Raw genomic sequence first — 23,393 nt, forward strand, 5'->3', positions numbered from 1 at the left:
GGTGGAGACTACCTTTCCTTCACTTCATGGCTTTATAGCCTTGATTTCTACATAAATCTATAACGTACTTAACCCAGATTGCATTGTGGGAAGCAGGGTTGATACACACACATACATACACCTGTATGGTACTAGGACAGGTGCCAGGGTTGGCTTCAATGACAAATCTTTGGTAATTGCTTTTGAGCCACTGTGAATAGTTAAACTCCCTATCTTTACTGTATGTTACAGAGAAATATTTGTGTATCTTTTGTAAGTAGAGCTGATTACATTTTAACTGGTTTTCTTCATTTAAAGATAATTTGCGCTCACACAAAAACTATAGCATTTGGGCTAATACATTGTGCCCTGTGTATTGTCCTTTCAGAAGCTGTTAAAGCAAATTTGTGTATTATGAAGAAGAAATAAAACATACTATATTTATTTAACCCTTATATTGTGTTTTGTAAATACTGCCACATTTAATGCACATAACTATAGAAAGCAAATACTATTATTATGCCCGTTTGCCAAATGAAGAATTTGAGTCACAGAATGGTTGTTACTCTTGCCCAACTTCACTGTATTGGAAAGAGCTAAAGACAGAACTTGAACCCAGCTATTCTGACTCTAGAGCCCACGCTCGTAGATACCATACAATATCAAGTACCTGGAAAGAAAATGAACAAACTTTAAACTTTATATGAGAAAGAACTTATAAAAGATAAGGCAGACACTCAAGTATTTTACTTCTAAGGACAAATGTGTATCTGTGTGTTCAAGCCTGAAAGTTATTTCTTAAGAGTTAATTAAGAATTCAAACCTCATTCTATGACATAACTTTCCCTGGTTTTGTGCTGTTGTCTACACAGTGGGAGCAGGCTTTTTTAGCACAGTTTGGAAGGATAAACAATCCAGACAATCCAGGGCTGAATTGCTCTTGCAGCTCTGAGCTCTTTGAATTTGCTCTTCCCTCTGCTTAAATCCACTGGTAAATTGCAAATCTCCACTCTACTTTGTTCTGCGCTAATACATTGCAAGGATTCAATCAAAATAAACCTTAACCTTCTTGAATAGACCACATTTTTATTAACATTTTAGGGAACATCTTCACCTTCTGTGAAAAATCAGAATACAAATATATTTTAACATAAAAGTGGGGAAAAAAACTCAAAGCAACATATACAGTGCTTATAATAAATGACTGCAAGCAATTTACATTTATTAATTTACATTTATTTACACAGATTTCTATACCAATCCTATGAAGGAGGTACTAGTATATTTCTATTTTAGAAATGAATAAACTGAGATAGAGTAGTTAAGTAGTGTGGCCAAAGTCATAGACCTTGAATTCAAACCTAGGCAGTATGTGTGTAGAATTGTGTTCTTGCCACTCTACTATGTTATTATCCATATAACTTGCTTTATAAGTAATTTAATAAGTCAATATATCCTTAATCAGAAAACTGGAAACTAAAGGCAGATTACTTAGTGGTAACTGAGATCCTGTTATGTGTTAGGTGCATAGCATTTAATTTTCTGAAATATTATTTTATTTGATACTGTAAGGTAGGTAAGAACCATTCCATTTATTTATTTTTTCAGAACCTTATTATCCTTTTTTAAAATTGAAGACTCAGATAAATCAAGACATACAATTGGTAAGGAGAACAACTTTCTCTAAACAATACTGTTACACATTTTTTTTTCAAGAACGGCCTGATTTTTAAAATTAGGTAAAATGTTCCAGCCTAAAATGGCATGTGACTAGAAGCCCTTCTTCAATGTCTCTTAAATTTCCACAAAATTCATGTAAGAAAAAAAAAAACCCAGAGATTTCATTTAAGTGTTGATACTATGTAGGTCCACCTGTTACTGTACCACCAGAAAGTGGAAGGCTTGCCATTAAGTTCAAACATAATGCAACATGGATTGTAAAGCAAAATTGATATTACACCAGTGCATTGCTTTAGGAATGGTGCACACCTGCTTTCCTATGATCAGTAGAAAGGTTCTTTAACCATCTCCATTATCTCTTTCCTTTTTAAAAATTAGTGTACATTATCTGCATTAGTATATACTAAGCATCCACTAGGAAGGTGGTCTTCTGTGCCTCTACTACTTTTGCTTTTTGAGGCAGCCAAATATCTCTTTCTGGTCCTCCAAAGGTACTTCTGTTCTAGATCTAGGAAGATAGTGCAACTTCCAGGACATAAATAAGCAAGAGTTTGCGGAAGAGAGTAGTTAATAAACGTGAGCTGTATGCCATGAAATGTCTCCATGTTGGAGTGGAGGACAGAATGCTGAGATACGTAGCCCATACTTGGGATAGAAGTCTTTCATGTACCGTATGGGATGGACCACCAGACTAGGTGGGAGGGCAAATAATCACTGAATCGTAGGGCCAAAAGAGCCTCATTCCATGATGAATACTAATAATGCTGACAGTAGGTAATACTTATTGAGCATGAATATGTGCTCATCTTTGCCGCATGCACTTTACATGTATCAACTCATTTCACCCTCCCAATAATGGCCGTCACTAGCTGTACCCATTTAAATGTTGGGAATTGATGGAGGAGCTGCCCAAACCCAGCCTCCCAGCTGCAGTGATTAGGAATCGAACAAAACCTAAAAGGATAGAGAATGAAACAGGCCATTTGGGGCTAATTCATAAAAATAGGAGTATCAATGGAACAGAATAGAAAGCTCAGATAGAAGCACTGGCAATAGAATGTGGTTTATGATGAAGGTATGACATCATCAATCAGTGTGAAAAGGAAGAATTAATTCATTATTTTCCAGTTCTTGTTTGTAAAAGAGAAATAGTTAGATCTTCACTAGATAATGCATGTTTAAATGATCCCCGAATGTATTGGAATTAAATGTAACAATGATAATGAGCCAAAACACACACATTGCATATTCTGTGTTGATCTCTGTGGTAAGTGCTTTACGTATAAAAATAATTTGGTCCTCATAACAAGTCTATGAGGTAGGAACAATTATCTCACTCCTTTACAGATAAGAAAACCAAGGTAGATGGAGGTTAAGTAACGTTATCCAAGATCATGCAGCTTATAAGAGCTCTGATAGCCATCTCAGTGTTAACATATCTATCAGTGAATTCCTAATCTTCCTTACACAAATGTATCCCAACCCCTATCTTCTCCATGCAGAATATCCTTTACTCAGGGCCATCTTCATACTTAAGCCAAAAATCTCATAGCATCCTTAACTGTTACTCACAGCCTGCATATGAACATTTCAGAAAATTTGTTGGATCTATTTTCAGACTGGACCTTGAAACTGCCTCCACTTCCTACAAGTTGGTCAACACAATATTTCCTGGTTTGTTTCAGTACCCCCTGACTTATCTCTCTGCTTCTACCTTTGCTTCCCACAGCCTACCCTTATTGTAACAGCTGGAATAATCCTTTAAAGCATAAGTCAGTGCATGCTGCTCCTCCCCTTGGAACACTTCTCCCCCAGATAACCCTCAGAGCCAGCTCCCTAACCTCCACACCTTTGCTCAAATGTCTCCAGATTAATGAAGGCTACCCTGACAACTTGTTAAAATTGCAACCCTCCATCATCATTGGCTCCCACCAGCACTTCTAATCTCCATCACCTGTTCTTTTAACCACCTTCTAATAGTGCATATAATTAACTTATTTAATATATTATTTTTTGTATATCTTCGTCAAAATATAAGTTCTACAGTAGGTTATCTGTTTTGCTCATCAATGTACACTAAGTGCCTATCACAATACTTTGCGCTCCACAAACTATTTAAATGTAGACTCCATAAATATTTAAACAAACTCCATAAGTGTTTATTGATTGAATGTTGAGACTGGGATTTCAAACATAGGGAACATGACTCCAGGGTCCATGAAATTAATGACTAAACAATTGCATTAGAAAATAAAATAATGAAATAAAAAAACAAAAAAAAATAAATGAACATGGGAGAAAAAAAGATTTTAGAAACATTAGAGTACTAAAAGAAATTACTCAGAAAAAATGTGAATTTAATGTTGGTAAGAATTAAAACTTTTAAAAAAAATTTATAGTACTCCCAAATTTAATAATCAACAAAAATAGAGAAATATTTTCCATAAATATGGGAAGACATCAATATTAATATATTAAGAGCTGTTATAAACCAAATGAGGGAAAAAAACTAAAATTTTGTAAGTATTGAAAAAGTATAGAAACTCACAACAAAGAAACAGCATAGCAGAAAAAATGTAACAGTCACCTCTTGTGATAATATAATTCATTAAATTGAGGTGCCATTTTTTTTCAAATAGCAAGTCAGCAAAAGCAAAGAAAGAAAAGAAGGAAAAAAGATGAAGTATTCTCCGTGTTGATGAGAGTTCAATAAAACAAGCTCCCTTGTAACATATATCATGTGCTTTAAAATATTCCAGCATCTTGACACATGGCTGTAATACTAGCAATCTTATTCTGAAGATACAATCAGATGTATAAAAATGTATGCACAAAGGCTTTCAACAAAGTCTTCCAATAGAGAATAATAGTATAAAAACAATCTCATTTTCAAAACTTGAAAATACTTAAGTATTTCATAGGTACGTATAGTGATTCATTAAAATTAACGTTTTTGAAGAAAATTTGACAATAGAAAATATTAAAATTTAAAAAACAGGTAAAAAAGCTGTGTGTATGACATGGTCCATGCAGATTAGAGCAAAGTCTAGTTACAATTGATGGCAAAACAGCATATGCAAAAATCTGGAGCAGAAGCTACTATCTACAAGGTAAACGGAGCTAGAGGCCCTTCATTCAGGGGCCTTTGGTGAGTCCTTGTTCAGAATGAGGGAAAGAAAGTCCTAGACACAAAGGTAGAAGATAGGTACACGGACTTCAAAGACAATCCTCACGCATTTCCCAATTTTGCCTAAGATCAGAAAAGGCCATCATCATATACCTGATAATGGCGTCATACACAGATGCATTACCATCACATAAAATGCTGGTAGTGATACATGTGCCTAATTTAATTTTCCAAATACTGGTATCTGTCATAAGTCTGAGGTATAACAGCTTTGGAAGAAAGTGTTCACATGTGTTACGTATCAACTCCTAATGGAAGAATAATTTGTACAAGTAAATTGAAAGTTGTGTTCCTAAAACAATTTGTGATCCCATTTCCATGATATATTTTAGCTATGAATAGGCATTACAGAGAATTGTTTTACTGCTGTCATTTCCTGGGTCATTTGTCTCTTGCTAATTTCAAAACAAGAGCACTTTCTTGTTTTCCTTAATAAGTTACTAAAAATAACACCTAACGGGTACCACGCACACTATCTGCGTGATGGGTACACTTACAACTTTGACTCAAACTGTAAAAAAGTAATTTCAGTAATCAAAAGGTTTGTACCCCCATAATACTCTGAAGTAGAAAAAAAGGAAGGCAAAATAATAATAATAAGGTACTAAAAATAAATTCCAGATGTCATATAATATTTTATTGTAAAATTTCTTAGACTTCAATGAATTGCATTTTGCATGGAGTGCAGGTTTGTGGAATGACGCCAACTTTGTATTTTTTAATTGTTAAAAATAAACATTTCTTTGGACTGCTAATTATTGCAGTATATGCAGTTCACTGGATAGTTTCAATGGATTTCACATAATTTTTCTGTAATAGCTAATCATTTTTTAGGTGACATGAGATCAGCAATCAATAATCACATGAAACTGTTGAAAAGGAGGCTTAGTGATCAATAGAAATTCTTCTTTCCATGGGAACACAGCCTGCTGAGATGGCTGACTTGTATAAAGCTGTCCTTGTTGTACCTTTCCATTTTGTATTTATTGTAGATTCATAGCAACCTCTCTTATGGGAAAAATAACAAATTAGGGGATCTTGGTAAAATGTCTCCGCTGAAATGGTAGAGATGACATTTGCCGTAAAGAACAGATCCTAAGAGGGGCAGGAGGGGTATTTAATTTGGTGTGGGTGGTAAGGTTGCAAAGTAAAGTTCATCATCTCCAAACAATGGGTATGTTGTCACTGATCCACTCTCCTTTAGAGGCACTTTTTAAATGTATTATAAAGACTTACACTCATCACAGTATGTGGAATTCTATCTACCAGGGAGGTGTTTATCTTCAAAGATACACATTCAAACACATACGTAGCATTCAAACACATTATTTAGAATTTTGTGTTTCAGGCTGAGAAGAAACATCATCAATAAATTTCAGTTTCATTTTTTGTTTGTTCTTTATTGATCATTAATGAGAAAGTAGGTTATTTCATGACAAAATACAAAAATACTTACATTACATAAAATAGATTTCCACATACATACACACACATATGTAGTCTGCCTCCCTTGTTAGAAAGTGGACTTCAATTTATTATGCAATGTATTACCATGTCTGCTGAAAGCTGTGTTTTGCATATTTTAAAAAGCCATAGTTTAACCTTAAGAGAAGTAAAAAACTGTGATGCTAATGTATTTTTGTGGTAAACAGTAAAAAGAGCTCAGGGGAGGAAAGAAATCCTTTTGTTGTTCTGTTCTGTCCTTTGTTTTCCAGAGAGGCATTGTAAGGAACCAGGCTTGTCTCAGTGTGCCTCAGTATTTTGGAGGCGACTCAGTATTTAGTTAGTGCTCCTAGAAATTTAAAGTGTGAAGCTGAGCTAGGGATAAACCCCTGAGGTGGGCAGTTAGCTAGGGAGAAAGATAAATTAAAATATAAGAAAAGAGATTTAAAAGAAAAAAGCAGTATGTTCCCTCACCCCAGTGGGTGATCTCTAGTGATATCCTCTTTACCCATGTAAAAACTGTTAAGAAAAAATACATAAATAAATAAATAAACCTCATGTGAACTCTGAAGGGGGTAGGGGGAGATAACAAAGAAGGAAATTCTTCAATTTTGTGCTGTGGAGTCTGAGTATGGGTGCCGGTTTATATTCATCGGGTAATATTCCATGGGAAGAAATTGGTCTTCCTTGCAGTCGGTACAGCACAGCTTCCCAGAGGTATAACGCGCGGCTGGGACAGGGACAGCAGGTTGCCACTAATCTGTTGCACCAGCGCGAAGCAGGCATCCGCTGGGATGCAATCGGAGACCGGCAGCTCACTCCAGAGCTTTCGGAAAAGAGGAAATCAAGCAGAAAGGAAGGGTCGCGGGGCGCGCAGTCGCTAGCTAAGATTCCGCAGGGGCGCCGCTGTTTTACAACTGGACTCTCAGTCCTTCTCTGGGTTAAGGGGTCGTGGGCAAACAAGCCTGCGAGAGTGACAAGCTGGGAATCGCCGCGTCGCAGTTACAGCAAGTAAGTTGTTTTCAACTTTGCCAATACTGTATGTATTTCCTGTCTGCATTTTAATCTTATTTTCGTGTGTGAACATAAGAGATTGGCCCAGAGATAACCGCTATCTTGAAATCGCAATCTCAGCGCGCGGATGCCGGTAACGCTCAGCACGCGCGGATCACCTGCAGCCGCGCGACCTCGCGTCCCGGGCTTCAGTGTTTGGGAACTTGCTGATGCCCTGTGTCTGTCGGAAAGACCGCGCAGGATGGGGGTGGTTGGAACTCTGTGGCTCATCATTTATTCATTGCGACCGGCTCGATTGTTGACACTAGCGGCAAGTCGCATCCTCCAGCTCTTGCTGGGGAAGTCTGACACCTTGAGGACGGGAGAGGGGGTGCCAGGAGCCCGGAGGAGCGGGAGTGGGGGAAGCAGCTCTGGGAGTTGCTGGGGGTTACTCTTTTCCTGGGGGGCGACCGGCCGCATGCGTGCTTGTTTACTCGGGTGGGAGCGGGGCGTCCAAAAGCCGGCTCCCGGCGCGAACGGAGGTCCAGCACCCGCTGCAGAGCCCGCCTGACGCCTGGAGGTGTGTCTGGCTTGCTTCCAGGACCACGGGGTGGGTTCTCCACAGTGACTTGGTTGGATGACAGCTGGCTTGTGGTGAGCTCCTCTGCCCACTGGCTGACCTCAAGCAGTTGGCCCGGGCTGGTGGAGGCTATTCGGGGGCGGCCGAGCTGGGGACTGAGCGTCAGCTCCCGCCGGCGCGGGGGTCCCCTCCAAGGCCAGGCGGAGTGGTGCGTGGGAGGCGCGTCTTCCCGGACCGTCCCCTCTCGAGCGCGGTCTGTGTGGACCCCCAGCCAGGCAGCGGTAGGGGACGGAGGGCGGCGTGCCTTGCCCCGGGCTCGCCCGCTATCAGCCGTGGGAACTCGGAACTTTATCCAGAGGGATCGGTGGGGGCGGGGGTGGGAGGGATTCTCCTCCCCCGGCTCTCGCCGCCCCCTCCCGGCCCGCCCCTCCCCCGCCTCCAATGGCTTCGCCTTCAGAGCATCCTCACTCCGCCCAGTTTGGTGCCAGCTGCGTGGGCTCCGGCTTCGTGCGTTTTCTGCTCCAAAACTCTGCAGCGACTAAGGAAATCCCATCGGAATTTGCCGGGCGTGCTCTCACCCGGCCTGCCGGTGCCGTCTGTCCTTGGATCCGATCACTTCAGCCAGAAGATTGCAACTTTGCAGGTAAAGAGGATGTCGCCCCAGAGCTCCATTTGACTGGAGCTGCACCTCGCCTCCTCTCTGGGATCTCGGTTAAGTTTCTTAAGCTGCCTGGGAAGCTGGCTCCCTTCTGGGAGGCGGACATCCCTGGGGGGTTACGAGTTCAAAAGGCTCCGACTGCACGGTTTCTCTTCAAGGCTCAGGAAAAGATTTGTGAAGCTGTCTGTGCTTGACCCGAGCTGAGCGGGAGTTTGGGGGTGCTTCTCAGTCTTTCACCCGCTCCGGGGGATAGGGCGACGAGTGAACCCCCGGTGTGACTTATATGGTAAACAAAGGAGCTGCAGCCACGCCGTGGTGCTGGGGGATGTGGCTGTTTTTAGCCTTTTATGCACTGGGGGAAAATGGAGATCTTGGGAGCCCCTGGGCGTCTATAAGTAATATCTTGGCTCTCTGGCACCTAAACTGGGGGAACGAAGAAAGGAAAGTGATCGATATCCTGTCGCTCGATTACCCTCTGCGTCATTTCCATCCTCTGTCAAGAAACAGAAACACTTTTATCGGTGTTGCTGGACCCAGTCTGGTGATTCCTAGTTCGCCTGGCAACCGGGATGCCAATTAAGCCAATGACCCTGTTTGCTACTTGGGTAAATCGCTGAGATTCACGGCACAACTTGTTCCAGCTGTGAACTCAGCTGCCTTTTGTGACTAGAGACAAGAGAATACAGGAAAGGCGTGGAGGGTTTGGGAGAGCTGAGAAAAGGGTCCTCTTATCTTGTCTGCTTGCATTCACTATGGTGTATCCACTATGGTGTATCCTTGTTCACATGGTTTCTTAGGGAGGCCCTTCCCAGTGAAATTCCACAGCTATAAAATGCAGCAAGTTGCTTAAGGAGTAAGCACCAAGCCAAAGGAGTGGGAGGAGACAGAAGCAAGCTTTAGTTGTTTTATTTAAAAAAAAAAATTAGAACAGACTTGTAAAACTTAAAAAAAAATACTCTGTCGGGGCTCATATAATTTCTGGCTTTTCTTTCATAGTACGTAATCACAGCACAAAGAAAATTATAAATTCTTTAAGAAAAAAGGTTTGCTGGAGGGGTTTTTTTAGGTAAACCTCTGAATTAGATAGTGAGAGTAAGAGTGGGCGGATATGTTAAAACATGGAAATCTTCATCCCTGTGTTACGGTTTGCTATTTAAACTTACATTTGTAAGGCCTACTTCTATTCACCTGGACGGTAGAACAGGACACACCTTTCTTCAATGTTTAAGTGGAAAAAAAGCAGTAAGATATAGGGATAACTATATCAGAAACTCAGAATTAAAATTCAGTAAGACATTGTTAAAGAAGCACTTTAAAAACTATACTTATGAATTAATACAGTTGTTAATGTAAATCTTCCCATCAGAAGTTAAATGTGTTTTATCAAAGTATTTTACGCAAATATCTTGGATAAATAAAGATTAGCACAGGTGGAAAGAAGGAAAGCACTTAATTGCTTATAAATGAGAGCATCCAGCTGGAGATCAGCTGCCTTTCCATGGAGCTTTGATCAGAACTCAAGTACTCTGCTGCACTTGAGGTTGGACTGAAGATAGATTTATGCCAAGAGAGGCACAAAGAGAAATACCAACAGGTTGATGAGATTGATACACAAGAGCTGCTTAATATCACTGGGTGAATAAATTTATAGTTAGATAAATCATGATGAAAAGATTTTCAACTGCGAATTTAGAAAAGTTCTTCATCCTCAGTAAGGACTTAAAGGAACATGAACACTCATCAAAGCATAAAGTAGCTAAGCTAGACAGAGACAACAGACATGTCTTTCTAGTACAACCTGTCAAACATTGACAATGTCTGAAAATCTCTAACTTTGAAAAATAAGATAAATTTCAATTTACTTGCTTAGTCATAGTTCTCAAAGATATGAGGTGCAATAGATTTTTATTACTTGTAAGCTTTAAAAGTTTGTAATTTTTATATTGTTTATTTTTTTCTTTCACTTATTTCCAGAAGGTCAAGATCAAAAATACATAAAGAAGACTAAAACAAAATTAAAGTTCTGTATGAATTTTGTGGTCATTTGACTCATTACAATAGTAAGAGACCAAATGACTTTCCATGTAACGTAACCTTAATCAAGTTATGCTTTACATAACTAGTAAATAACAGAAGCAATGATGTTTTTCTTTCCGATTAGGGGACATTTGAATGTCTTATTCAGGACACACCTTTCAAACTTTCTTCATCACTTAAACTCCATGGAGAGCTACAGCCATCTATAGAACTAAAAAGTTATCTTGTCCAACATCCTTATTCAGGAAGCTGAAGCTAAATAAAATTTTAAAATAATAATTTACATTTTATAAATTATTACATCATTTCAACCCATGAGGAATATGAGTCAGATGGGCTACCTTTCAAGATTTGAATGATTATGTCTATCAATATTTGCATGAACTGGAGGATATGAAAAACTTCACTATTTGTAATAACTAGGCTTAGAAAGATTGCTGTCCTTGAAGTGTAGATGAAAGATAGAAATAATGTACGATCATTTTTTATATCAAAATAATAAAAATATCTGATTAAATGCTATCGACTTATCCTATTAGAAATAAGATTAAATTTCTACAAAGTATAGTAATCCCACTTAAGATATGCTGATTTTAACCACATTGAGTTAAAAAATACATTCAAAAATGTATTTTTGGAAATATTGTTATATTTTTATACCAATACATTTAATTGCCAAGATAATTTATGGCAATTCAGATGATCAACATATGTTTGGCAGCTAAAAACTGAAATAATGTCCCTTTTCTAATTAATGCATGTATGGGAACAAAAATAAAGATCTGCACACAATTGTTCAATAGTAAATAGGGTAAAAATCAGTGCTCAAAGAGATAAGGGATTTTGTAAGTAAAGGTAGGGATATGAGAAATACTGAGCAGTAGCTAGGACTGTAAAACTGTGGATTGAATATTTTATTATGAAAATGTGATTGTTTTAATTTTTAAATAGTAAGCTACGTGAAGGGAAACATAATAAGCTATTGGATTTCATTTTTCCAAAATCAGCATTCCCAAACATTTTATGAGATCAGATTTTAATGTGCATCTTGACTTTCTAAACTGTACTGTCCAGGCTAAATTGAAATCAGTGTCATTGACCTCTTTAATACCTATGGAAAACCTACCATAATCATTTGGTTCTCATTAAAAATGAGATTGAAGAGACAGCTCAAAATAACATCCTTGCCTTTTCACCTAACTTATGCCCTATTCCTCTTCCCCAAATAAACATTAAAACTGGTTCGATTCAACCCAACTTTAATTGGGCATTTATTTCTATCTAGTTATAATGAAGGATTGATTTAGAACTATCTTTTTTCTCCTTATGTTTTCTATTTCAAAGCCTTCCAGATGTGTCGAGACCTCAATATTTTAAGAGATTTGAGAATATTTTGATCAGGGCTATAATATTAAGGTTGTGTCTTTTTAATCAGCACAAATATAGACCTGATCTCTGAGAACATAAGTACAACAGAAATAGCTTTATGAAGAAAAAAATATATTTAGGAAAATAAATCATTCATTTGGGAAACTGAAAATTAATGAAACATACATTGAAAATATGTTAATTTAAAACCACATTGTCCATAAACTACTTGGCAAAGTTATCTATTTCAATTTTTTAAAAATCTAAATCACCCTTCTGAAAGTTGTTTAATTTAAATAGGGTAAGAAAGAAAGAGAGTAGTTTCAGAAGTTGATCTACTATTGTAACTAAACTGTAGATGATATCCCATTAATATTAATGCATATTTTTGTCCTTTATGTTGAAAACATCAATGTCATAGAATAATGACTTCTTGAGAGACAACATGACATATGGGCACAGTTACACACATAAAATTAGAAATATTAATTAAAACATTAATTTAAAAATATGCCTTGATAGCTTTATCTAGCACACTGCATTCTTTTTGAGAAGTGACAAGTGCAGTGAAATGAATCAGATATGAATTAATTATATTCTGTCTGTCGTTTGCTATTATATTTTTGAAATATGTTTAAAAAGTTACTGTAAGTAATTTCATTGAACAAATACTATCAAGAGTTGAAATTTACTTAGACAGAAAACAGGAACAATTATGGAAAAAGGAAAGAGGAAAATAGGAGAGGGATCCAATATTTATGAGAATTTAACATATGCCAAGCACTGTGCTAAAAACTTTTTAGAAAGGCTTTTTTCTTGTTATCTTCACATCCACTTTGAAACTGAAGTATTATTATTACATTTTAACAACCTGAGAAAGACCAAATTTCCAAAAATCACAAAGCTGCTTTGTGGTAAAGCCAGGATTTGAACCTATGTCTATTTGATTCTAAAGCCTACACTCTTTTTATTTAATTCCTGTGATTTCTGAAATAAAGTTAACAATATTTTAACAATATTCATAAATTAATTGCATTTTAAAGCTATTTATTTCTTGAATTTTTCAAATATTGTAACATTGGGACATAAACAACTGCCCCCAATTTGTGGATAGAATTTTAAACAATATTCTGTTAATTAAAGTTTCATCAGTTTTGAAGCAGAGCAAGAGAAAAGATTCCTTGAGCAGGCTGTTCTCAAAATGACTTCCTTTCTCATTCTTAAATATAAATGCAATATATATGGAAAGGAAAAAAGGTTTGTTTTCATGGACAAAATTCAAAGTTATAATTTTTTATTTAAATGTTCATGACATTATAATTTCTAAACCAAAAGTTTTCATTCAAACCTTTAGAACATCTGTAGCCTGGTAATAAAATGCCTTTGTTTATGAGAAAACAGTCATGTTAAGACATGTTCAGTTTATATTGTATTTTATTAATGTTATATGAAATTTCTAGGCAAGACTTTTTGTCTTAATTTTATCTGAAATATTGTCTAATTAAAATTAATGTCCCTTGATAGTTTAGAGGAGCTCTCATTCATATATCCCAAAAGACATCTATCAGCTGGTGACAAATTTGAACAAATTTGTCATGATAGTCTTTAAATATATGCATGTATTTGAAACTGACATAATTATTTCTAAAACCTGTTGACATTGAAGTTGGAGGAATAATTTCTTTGAATATCTGTAATACTGTTACAAAAATTAGCACTGAAATGATACCCATTCAGCAGATATTTGTTGAATATTAGTAAATGAATAATTAAATAACTAGATGAATGGCATGTGGGTAAACTCTTCATTTTTGTTCCATTTTATGGCAAAGTTCTCTCTGTCTAGAAAAACTTTGCCTTTTTCTTCCCGTCAAAATGTTTTTCAAGTACAAAAGCTTAGTTAGTGTCTAGTTAAAACTAATATTACTGTCTCCTTGAAAGTTTCCTTTGAGTCTCCAGATGTCCCGAGTATAAATACAAGCAAAGCCCTTGTTATATTCTGCCTTGCAGGTGGTTAAAGGTCTGTCTCCAGATCTAGACAGTAAACTCCTTTAAGAAACCCAGAGGATGTTCAGAAATGTGTGAGTTTGTAACTGAATTAGATTGCCATATATATTATGAATCTGTAATTTAGCATAATTAATTTATTTTATACTTTTAATATACTGCACTTGGCTGATTTTTGAGTCTATTTATTTATATAATGAAGCCAGTTATAATAATGATGCACATATGTGGTATATTAAGTACCATATTATTTCCTATGTTATAAAAATAATTTATCCATTATTCCATAGACATAACTTCCAGTCAACTAGTTACTTCATAATGCTCATTTATATAGAACTTATATAACCAATTTTTAATGTACTTTAGTGGTGCTGTGCCATAATTCTGTTTGTTCCATTGCACGAGAAGAGGTTAAAGTTTAAAGAGGAAAGATACAGTTATTTCTTAGGAATGTCTACTACTGAACTAAAAAAAGCCAGAGACTTTTTTGGAGTGATAGTATTTGGCAAATTAAGGTGAGAGTTTATTTTAAAGACATGGCAGTACATGACGCCCCATTGTGGGTGGCATGAGGGTTTCTTAAGTCTTTTCATTCTACTTCATTGGGAGTAGAGTTTTTATAAATTAAGGTTTATGAAAAGTGTTCAGATAGTCTGCTACACTTTTTAGTGCATTTCACCTGTAAATGATAGTGGAGAAATAACAACTGTGTTAGCTAGTACCTTGTGCATGCTAGGATTATAGTTCATAGCACAGTGCATTGTGATTTTCATTTCAGAATTAGTATAACTAGTAGTCCTGAATATATGCTTTTTGAATGGATGAGTGGAATAAATGAATGCGTGGGTGATTAAATTGGTCTGTTGTCAGCTGCTATGTCAACCACTTTAATTTAATACACCGGTCATTCAAGTAACTGGTCACACTTCAATATGAATCCCTAAAAATGCAACAGAACAATGATAGGACAGGCATAATATACAGTAAGTGAAGAATGGAGAATCCATCATGTTTTACATAAAATCATCTTCACCATCTGCGACAACATGATTATCTTTTTTATGTAAAGATCTCTTTCATGCTCAGGCAGAGTGAAGCTGTACACTGTGAAGATCACATTGAAGGCCACACTTTAAATGAATGTTTTCTGTGGTAGTTGTAGTTTGACAAGCATAGTTGATTCTCCTTTAAGTTCATCGAGAGCTCAATATATATATGAATACGTATATATGTACGTATGTGAACATAAAACAATAAATGAGTGGGAGAGTGCTCAAGTGTGGGATACAAATTGTTAGCAAAGAGTATAGAATAACCCACAAAGGACAGTAGAATTTGTTTGCCAATGTATCAGTGTCCCTGAGGAATGGTTAGATATATAACAAATGACTTGTTGGAATGTCATCTAATTCAAAAGTATGTTTCTAAGCAGGTCTCCCATGTCTTGATAAATGATTTAGTAGTCATGTATATCATCTAACATTCTGTGAAATGCATTATCAGGTGATTTTGTCATTGTGTGAACATCATAGAGTGTACTTGCACAAACCTAGATGGTATAGCCTGCTACACACTTACTATATGGTAATGGCCTGTTGTTCTAGGCTAAAAACCTGTACAGCATGTTACTGCACTGAATGCTGTAGGCAGTTATAACACAATGATAAGCATTTGTATGTTTAAACGGATCTAAACATAGAAAAGATACAGTAAAATACAGTATTATAATCTTACAGAACCACCACTGTTGTATATGAGATTCATTGTTGATGGGATATGTGTATAAATATATGTATATATAAACTCACTTTATTGAGGACTTAATATATGATGATCACTGCTATATTCTGAGAACACAGAGATAAATAGGGTATATATTTTCCTTTTTCTTTAATATTTCAAGTAAATATTGGTCATAAATCTCTTATCATATTCTAGTCTCCTATATTATTTTACAAATGTTTCACTATTTTCTCCTGATCTTTTCTCATGAAAATTGAGAATTCATTAAAGAAATAACACATAATTTGTATCATTTAATATTAATTTAATGTAATATCATTATTAAATATATAATTGTATATTTAATATAATTTATTAAAATGAGTAGAGTCTATACTTGGGATTTAAAACAAAAAACAAACAAACAAAATTATTGGGTCATACCGGAAGAAATCCAGATGCATTCTCTTTCCCACAAATTACTGTTTTCCATAAGAATAAGACTTAAGTTTTCCAACTGCAAACCCATGTTCAATGTAAATAGCACTATTGACACTATTAAAAACAGTACTTTCCCCTTATACATATATTCTACTAAATTACCATCCAAAGGCTATGTATTTTAGGAGGTAAATTGTTTTCCAAAGTGTAGATGGAGTTTTGGTGCTACAGCCACATATTGCCTCATCCCCCTTGAACCAATGAAGCCAACCTAAGAACAGAAGCCAATTTTAGAGATAGGGATGTAATGATCTGAATCCTACCACTGTACCCCTTTGCTTTGGGACAGTAAGACCTTGGCTTGGGAGATTCTTAGAAGGCTGGGTCCATTTTATAGTCATCTAGCAGGTCTCAGTCTTCATTGTTAGTGTTTCTCATGGGCTACTGTGTCTATGGCTGAAAGTGTATTGAAAGCCTAGAAATAGTCCATCTTTCTCATATTCTTTAATCTTGGGAACAAAAAAGGGATTGGAGTGGCCACATTAATCTTTTTAAAAAATATTATTGGGATATACATTTCTAGGACTACGTACTTTTTGCCAGAATTTTTGCTTTCGAAGTCATCATGCAAAATAATGAGTACCTACCTCTAAGCCTCTGAGAGCCTCTAAAGTTAAGAAAAAAGAACATTTAAAGATATATCCCTTCATATATACTGTATAAAAAGAAAATGTTGGCAGAGGGGAAAGACTTATTTGCTTATCTGGTTCATTTTAACCTCACAGCTTAACATTTTCATTTGTAATGTGCAAGCTACTTGGAGCTGAACTGCACATTTTCATTTAGCACTCCAGCACGTTCTTGGAACAAAGTGAACCAGCAAATGATTTTGCCCTTTCATGAATAAAAGAAGCTTTAATGAAAAATCATTTCATTATAATAGTACTGATGGTAAATATTTTTCCATCATATAAATATATCAACAATTTTAACTTGAATAAGAACTGCTTTGCATTCTGTTATACTTAGCAATGAACCACTGAAAACAGAACTTAAAGCTAACTTGCTAATATACTTAAGTACTTTCACACTAGTTATTACATTGCTGTAATTGAAATATTAGGTACAATTCAATATTGAATATTGCCCCTTTTTAGATTAATAATTAATGGCAATAGTTATTGGCAACACAACATGCAGAAGACCTGTTTTTAAATTATATTTTAGCCTCTAATTTTAAAAATGTAAATATATATGAAGTTAATGTACCACACAATTGAGAAAAGGTAAACAAATTCAGAATTTGAAATTCTCAATTGTTGAATAACCTAGATATATCAGACACATATAGTGTGGTTTATTTAATGACAATTTTTTGAAAACTGAACCACTTTCTTATAATACTTCTGGACTTGAGAGTCAAAACAAGACCTTCCCCATCTTTAATATATAAAAGGATTATTTGTGAAATATTTAATGCAATTAATAAAACTCTCTACTCATAAAAGGTATTGATATTCCAGGGTCTGGCAAAATTTATTGTGATTATTTTAAACACAATGAAATATATAATATAAGTAAACCAAAGACAATGACTGCTCAGAGGGTTTCATTGTACCCTTTGGTTCATTTCCAATGCAACATTCAATAATATTGACTGTTTGTACTCCATCAATCCTCTGCCTACAGATGGGAGTTTTCAATTCCCTAATTGATCCTGAAACTAAGGCTGCTCCCTCATAGATTAAAGGCTTATGACAGGGAAGTTGCCATGTGTAAATTCACATTCCCTGTTGCCACCACCATGCCAAGGTACTTCCATATGTAAGTGGTAAGTATGGTGGACATTCATATTTGTGAACATTTATAAAATTGGAATAAGATCATGCTTTCATGGTGAAATGTAATTACAGACTCTATTCAGCTATGTCTTCTGATGAAACCCCATTACTAGTTTCTTTGTTTTCTTTAGTTTGAGGACAAAAATTTCTTCCTAATCTACTTAAGAAAATTTCATGTGAGAAGGGATTAAACAAAGAATTTTAAGAAATGAAATTTCAGATTATTACATTGTGCCTTGGTGTACAGGGAATGACATGATGAATTTAGTCTGTTATGCTTAACAAAAATGATCCATTGTTCTCTCTACCCTATTGTAAAGGGAATATCATTAAATGGTTGGTACTGGAGTTTCTGGCCAATTTCATGTTTTACACAAAAATGAGTACTCACTATAATCCTAAGTAAAAATGCTAAAAATATTCACTATGTGAAGATTTTCAAATGTCTTATCTGAAATAGCAAAATACTTAAGATAAATTACTGATGTCGTTAATCATAGAGTTTATTTTTAAAACATCTTAACATTTTAATTTTAATTCATACAATAAATACTTTCAGTTTATTTTTCTGAAACTCTTAGCAGTACAGTTTTTCAAAGTATTTGCCAATTAATTGAAATATATGTGTAAAACCAATCAATACAAAATATTCATCAGTATATTTGATGAGCTACTTTTGTGTTTACTTCTTACCCTAGAGTAGATTGAAATAAATTGAAAGGATGGCATATTTATTTTTTATAAAATATAGTTTATCCATACCAACACACATGCATGATGGGGAGCCTGAGTTGGATAGATTTTTTAAAATTATTTTCAAAATAATTATTAATGTTTTATTTTGTATTTGAGCTTTCTTTTTAATTTTTAAAATTACAGGTGCCACACATGCTTCTTTCAGATGTCCTCTATTCCTTCTCTACCACCATGCTTTTGTAAGGAATTAAGAGTTCTCTTTAGTATACCTTTTAGTGTACGTTGGCAATGAATTTTCTCTTTTTGTTTGATTGAAATGTTTTTATTTTAACCTCACTTTTAAAGTTACTTTCAATAGTTAGAGTACTCTAGGTTGGAAATTCATTTTCTTTCAGTACTTTAAATATGCCATTCAATTGACTTTTGACTTCCATCATTTCTCTTGAGAAGTCAGCTGTAAGTCTGAATATTGCGCTTTGAGGATAATGTGCTCTTTATTTCTGTTTTTTTTTTTAATGTTTTCTTTTAGTATTTTATTTTCAGCAGTTGTACAATAATGAGCCTGGATGGTAGCCTTTGAATTTCTACTGCTTGACATTTGGAACATTTCTTAAACATAGCTTGATATCTTTCATTAGTTTTAGAATGTTCTTGGTCACTGTCTTCTCAGATATAGTTTTATGTCTTCCTTTCTTTCCCTCTTAAGGCCTCCAATTAAACATGTCTATACCTTTTTACTACATTCTGTATTCTTAGTATTCTTTAATTCTTCTTTAAATGTATTTTCCATCCATTTTTGCTCTTTGTGCTGTAATCTGGATATTTTATTTATAGCCTCATTTTTCCATTCATGAATTCTCTTTTTTCCCTCCATGTCCTGTCTGCTGTTAAACTAATTTATTGGGTTACAAATTTCAATTATCACATTTTTCACTTCTAGTATTTCCATTTGATTCCTTTTCTGAGATTTTTAAATCCTTCATAAAAATGTTTCATTTTCTTATCTAATTTCTGAATATTATTGATTATCACATTTAGTTTAAAGGCTGAGGCTGATAACTTAGATAACTGGGTTATGTGTTGGTCTGTTTTTCTTAATATTTTTCTTAGAATGCCTCATTTTTAAATTTAAAGATGAAAAATGTGTATCAAAAATTGTAGAAGCTTGATCATCCTTCTATAGAAAGGATGACACTGTCTTTGGCAGGTAGATAAAATAAAAGTAAATCATCCAATCCAATCACACACTGGGATAACTGGAGACAAATTTCAGACTTTGCAAGGTTTTGCATACCCGTAGTCTTACCTGTTCTTCTGTTACTGGACCTGAGGTCCTTGATTGTTTAATAAGGTCAATTCTTCCTACAGGTTCCAGAATATTGAATTTTATATCCTCATTTTTCTGTGTGTGTGAGATTGCTGACTACTCTGCTCTAATTTTCAGCAGATTTCTGACAAGTATCTTCTTTCCTTGCAAAACTTAAGATTTTAACAATTGCCTTGGTGTAGCACTCCCTTCCATCTGTCTCCATTCTCACCAGGACATGGGAACTTTGTGTTCTGGTTACCTTGGCAAATGCCTTGAGAGTGAATATGGCTTGTACAAGGTCAGTTTATCTCTATGTGGTTTCTCTCTATCTGGGATCTTAGCTCTTCAAGTCCTAACTAGCTCTCCAACTCTTCTTTAGACAGAAACTGGATTATTTTCATGTTTGTTTATATTTACCCAGATTTTCTAATTGTTTTCAAAAGGAATATTAGTGCACTAAATGTCATTCCATCATAGTCAAAAACATAAACCTTTCTTCTTTTATATTTTACATTTAATGTTGAAACTTTTAGTCAAAATGTTTAAAAGAAAGAAATCATCTTCATATGGTACAGTACAGATAAATAATCGTACCCACAGAGAGATAAATATAGCAACTATAAAAGAGTTTTAGGATATTTAACCTGTGATTTTTTTCGTTGCCACAGAAGTAACATTATTCGTGCAAAATTGCCAAGTCTTTGACATCAAGAACTAAACAACCGTTTTACAGCTATGTGGTATAAAATAATAAATTCTAAATAAAACTATATTAACCTGGCACAAATCACTTTTAATTAAGTTCAAACTAACAGCACTTTCTTGAATAGCAAACACTTCATTAACTGAACAAAAAGTACAGGCAATATAAGGTAATAGTAATTTGACCTTTTTATCATTGAGGTGAGATTTTTAGGCCTGTGGTTTTCTGAGTAACCCTCATTTCTCTTATTCAAAGTACATTATAAAAGGATGGGAAAGTGATATAGCTCACTATTGTCTGTGTTAATTATCACTGCTACTGCTAAAATTGCCTAAGGCTTGATAGAATATATTTTCTTAAAGATGTTCTACAGATGTGGCCAACACTATATGAGACCCATATATCTTAAGATATAACTTAAGATACCATTCAGACCTATCTGTGAGACATTGCCTCTGATTGGACAGTGTAATTGCAGCTTATGATGAATATATCTGCTTATTGTTTTCATATAATCCAAATCAGACCTTATTTACCCTGTGTGAGATGTGGACTGTTTGTTTTTTGTGTTTGTTTGCTTTCGATTTATATTGTGGATTTAATTTGTGCCAAGTGAACGCAGGAGTAAATGAGGGGAATGCTATCTTTCCAATACAGACTCCACCATGCTTGGATCCCAACGCAGCATGGTCTCAGCTCCAGCCTGATGAAATGAGAGTTATGTTTTCAGTGCTGAACATTTTGGGGCTGGGGAATCCAAGTTTTTTCCACACTCCCTTCCAGTTTAATATCCATTTTAATTACAATGGTGCCCTAGTGCATGGCCTGAGTAGAAAATCATTTAAATTTGCTCAGAAGACAATGAAGAGCTAGATCAAATTCTACTCAATGCTGACTGCTCATGTATCAGAAGGGAGATCCACATTTGTCTTTCAAGTCTGATGTTATGGTTGTGACTGTGGTCCTCAACATTATATCTACCACCATGGGAATGAGTTTATTGTAGGGTCAATAACAAGCACACTATCTCTGAGCTTCAGAAGAACCCACCTTACAGCCTGACTTTCTTTCCAGTGGAACATCTTGGCCATGTATCTGAAGTATCTTCAGTGAAATGTCTCATTGTCCTTTGCACATTTTCTATCTTTTTATTTTAGTGTTGAGGTTTGAGAGTTCTTTATGTGTCCTAGGTATTAGCTATTTATCAGACATGGGGGTTGCAAATATTTTCTTCTGTAAGAACGAAAGTCTGTAGAGTAAGTCTGTAGCTTGTCATTTCATCCTCTTAACAGGATAGTTCGTAGAACAAATGTTTAAATTTTGATGAAATTTACTTTGTTGATTTTTTCTTTTAGAGAAGCTTTATTTTTAAAAAGGAAAAAAATAAGGCACAGAGAAAAGAAGGATCTATTCAAATTCTGGCAGCAAAGAAAATCATTTTTTTGCCTTCATCACTTGCTTCTAGTGATAGTGTTCTATAGATGAGTATTTCAATCATCTTTTCCCTCTCTGTTCACCCCTAGACTATTATTATTTCTGTTGATATATAGGTTTAGTGTAAAATAAAAATGTTTTCTTGCATATTCTTGATTAAATGCACACATGCTTATTATGATCCTCTGTAAATAACTTGTCATTATATACAATTAAGCACAATTTCGACTACTTTTATTTTATTCTGTATCATTTCAAAAGTATTTATAATAAATCATCTCTAACTAATGATATAAAATTTTTGATTTCGTGATGATTAGAATTAGGTGGGTTTGTCTTGAATTCCAGATTAAAAATGAATTAGTTACTTGCATAGCAAAAATAATCCAATTAGGAACATATGGATTTGTAGAGAAGGAAATAGATTCTCAGAGCAGTACTTCGCTCTGCAGTGAACAGCATTCATATGGTTATTTTAGTGCAAGTAAATTTTAATGGTTTTCAACTATAGAATCAAACTTCAGACAAAGGATGGAAGGCCAACTTTTGGTGGTTAAACATACTGGAAATGTTATAAATGTGAAAATGTCAAAGTACATGTATAGCTCACTAAAGCTGAGAAGTGGCAGTTAAAATGAGAAGAGAACATTAAATATAAATGTGTAAGTATTATTTAAATAATATTCTAAAATACATACTAGTTTGGGCAATAAAAACTATTCATATTTGATCATTTTTGCCTACAAAAATGTTGACTTCACATGATTCAATTTAATGTAAAAATAAGTGTCAACATTAGAGGGAAGAGTAGAGAAGGATGAGAAGAGATGGTATCAGTGAACTCTAGGTCCTTATGATTTTAGCAGGATGTCAGTAGAAAAGTGTCTAAAGAATATTAAAATAGTTTCCCTATAAAGTTTATTCTTATTATTAAATTTAATATTTGTATTAAATCACTCTCTAAAGATTTTTAAGTAAACACTTCTGAATTCTGAATAATAGCTGCAATAAAGACTTATTTTTAATTTCCGTTCTCATTTGCAGCATTGCCCTTTTAAGGTCTATTAACTGAAAAAACAAGAAATATTGTTCTCCTATAGTACCAGATACCTGACAACAAAAACAGTGAAGAAGCAAAATTAAATAATTGATGTGGGAATCAACCTCTATTTTATTAAATTTGATTTATCTTCCTGGAGTTTCCATTGCTATAACCTATGAACAAAGGTCCAGAGGAAAACATAAACATCAAAACATAAGAAAGTGCATATTATTTTCTGCTTATGTAAACTCTGCTTAAGGTAAAATTTGT

General features: G+C 34.9%; 1 protein-coding gene across 4 annotated transcripts in view; it reads left to right on the forward strand.

The window, feature by feature from the left end:
* Nucleotides 1-7,682: 7,682 nt before the first annotated feature.
* TRPC4 (transient receptor potential cation channel subfamily C member 4) overlaps nt 7,683-23,393 on the forward strand; it is a 166,133-nt gene continuing 150,422 nt past the window's right edge. For 3 of the 4 annotated variants that reach the window (XM_045567648.1, XM_045567649.1, XM_045567650.1), the window contains exon 1: nt 8,308-8,505. The gene's annotated coding sequence lies outside the window, so the exon portion shown is untranslated. Of the gene's footprint in view, nt 8,506-23,393 lie in introns of all 4 variants that reach the window. The other variant, XM_045567646.1, reaches the window with a different exon arrangement.

The sequence above is a fragment of the Lemur catta genome, chromosome 13, assembly GCF_020740605.2.
Source record: "Lemur catta isolate mLemCat1 chromosome 13, mLemCat1.pri, whole genome shotgun sequence".
Taxonomy (NCBI): Eukaryota; Metazoa; Chordata; class Mammalia; order Primates; family Lemuridae; genus Lemur; species Lemur catta.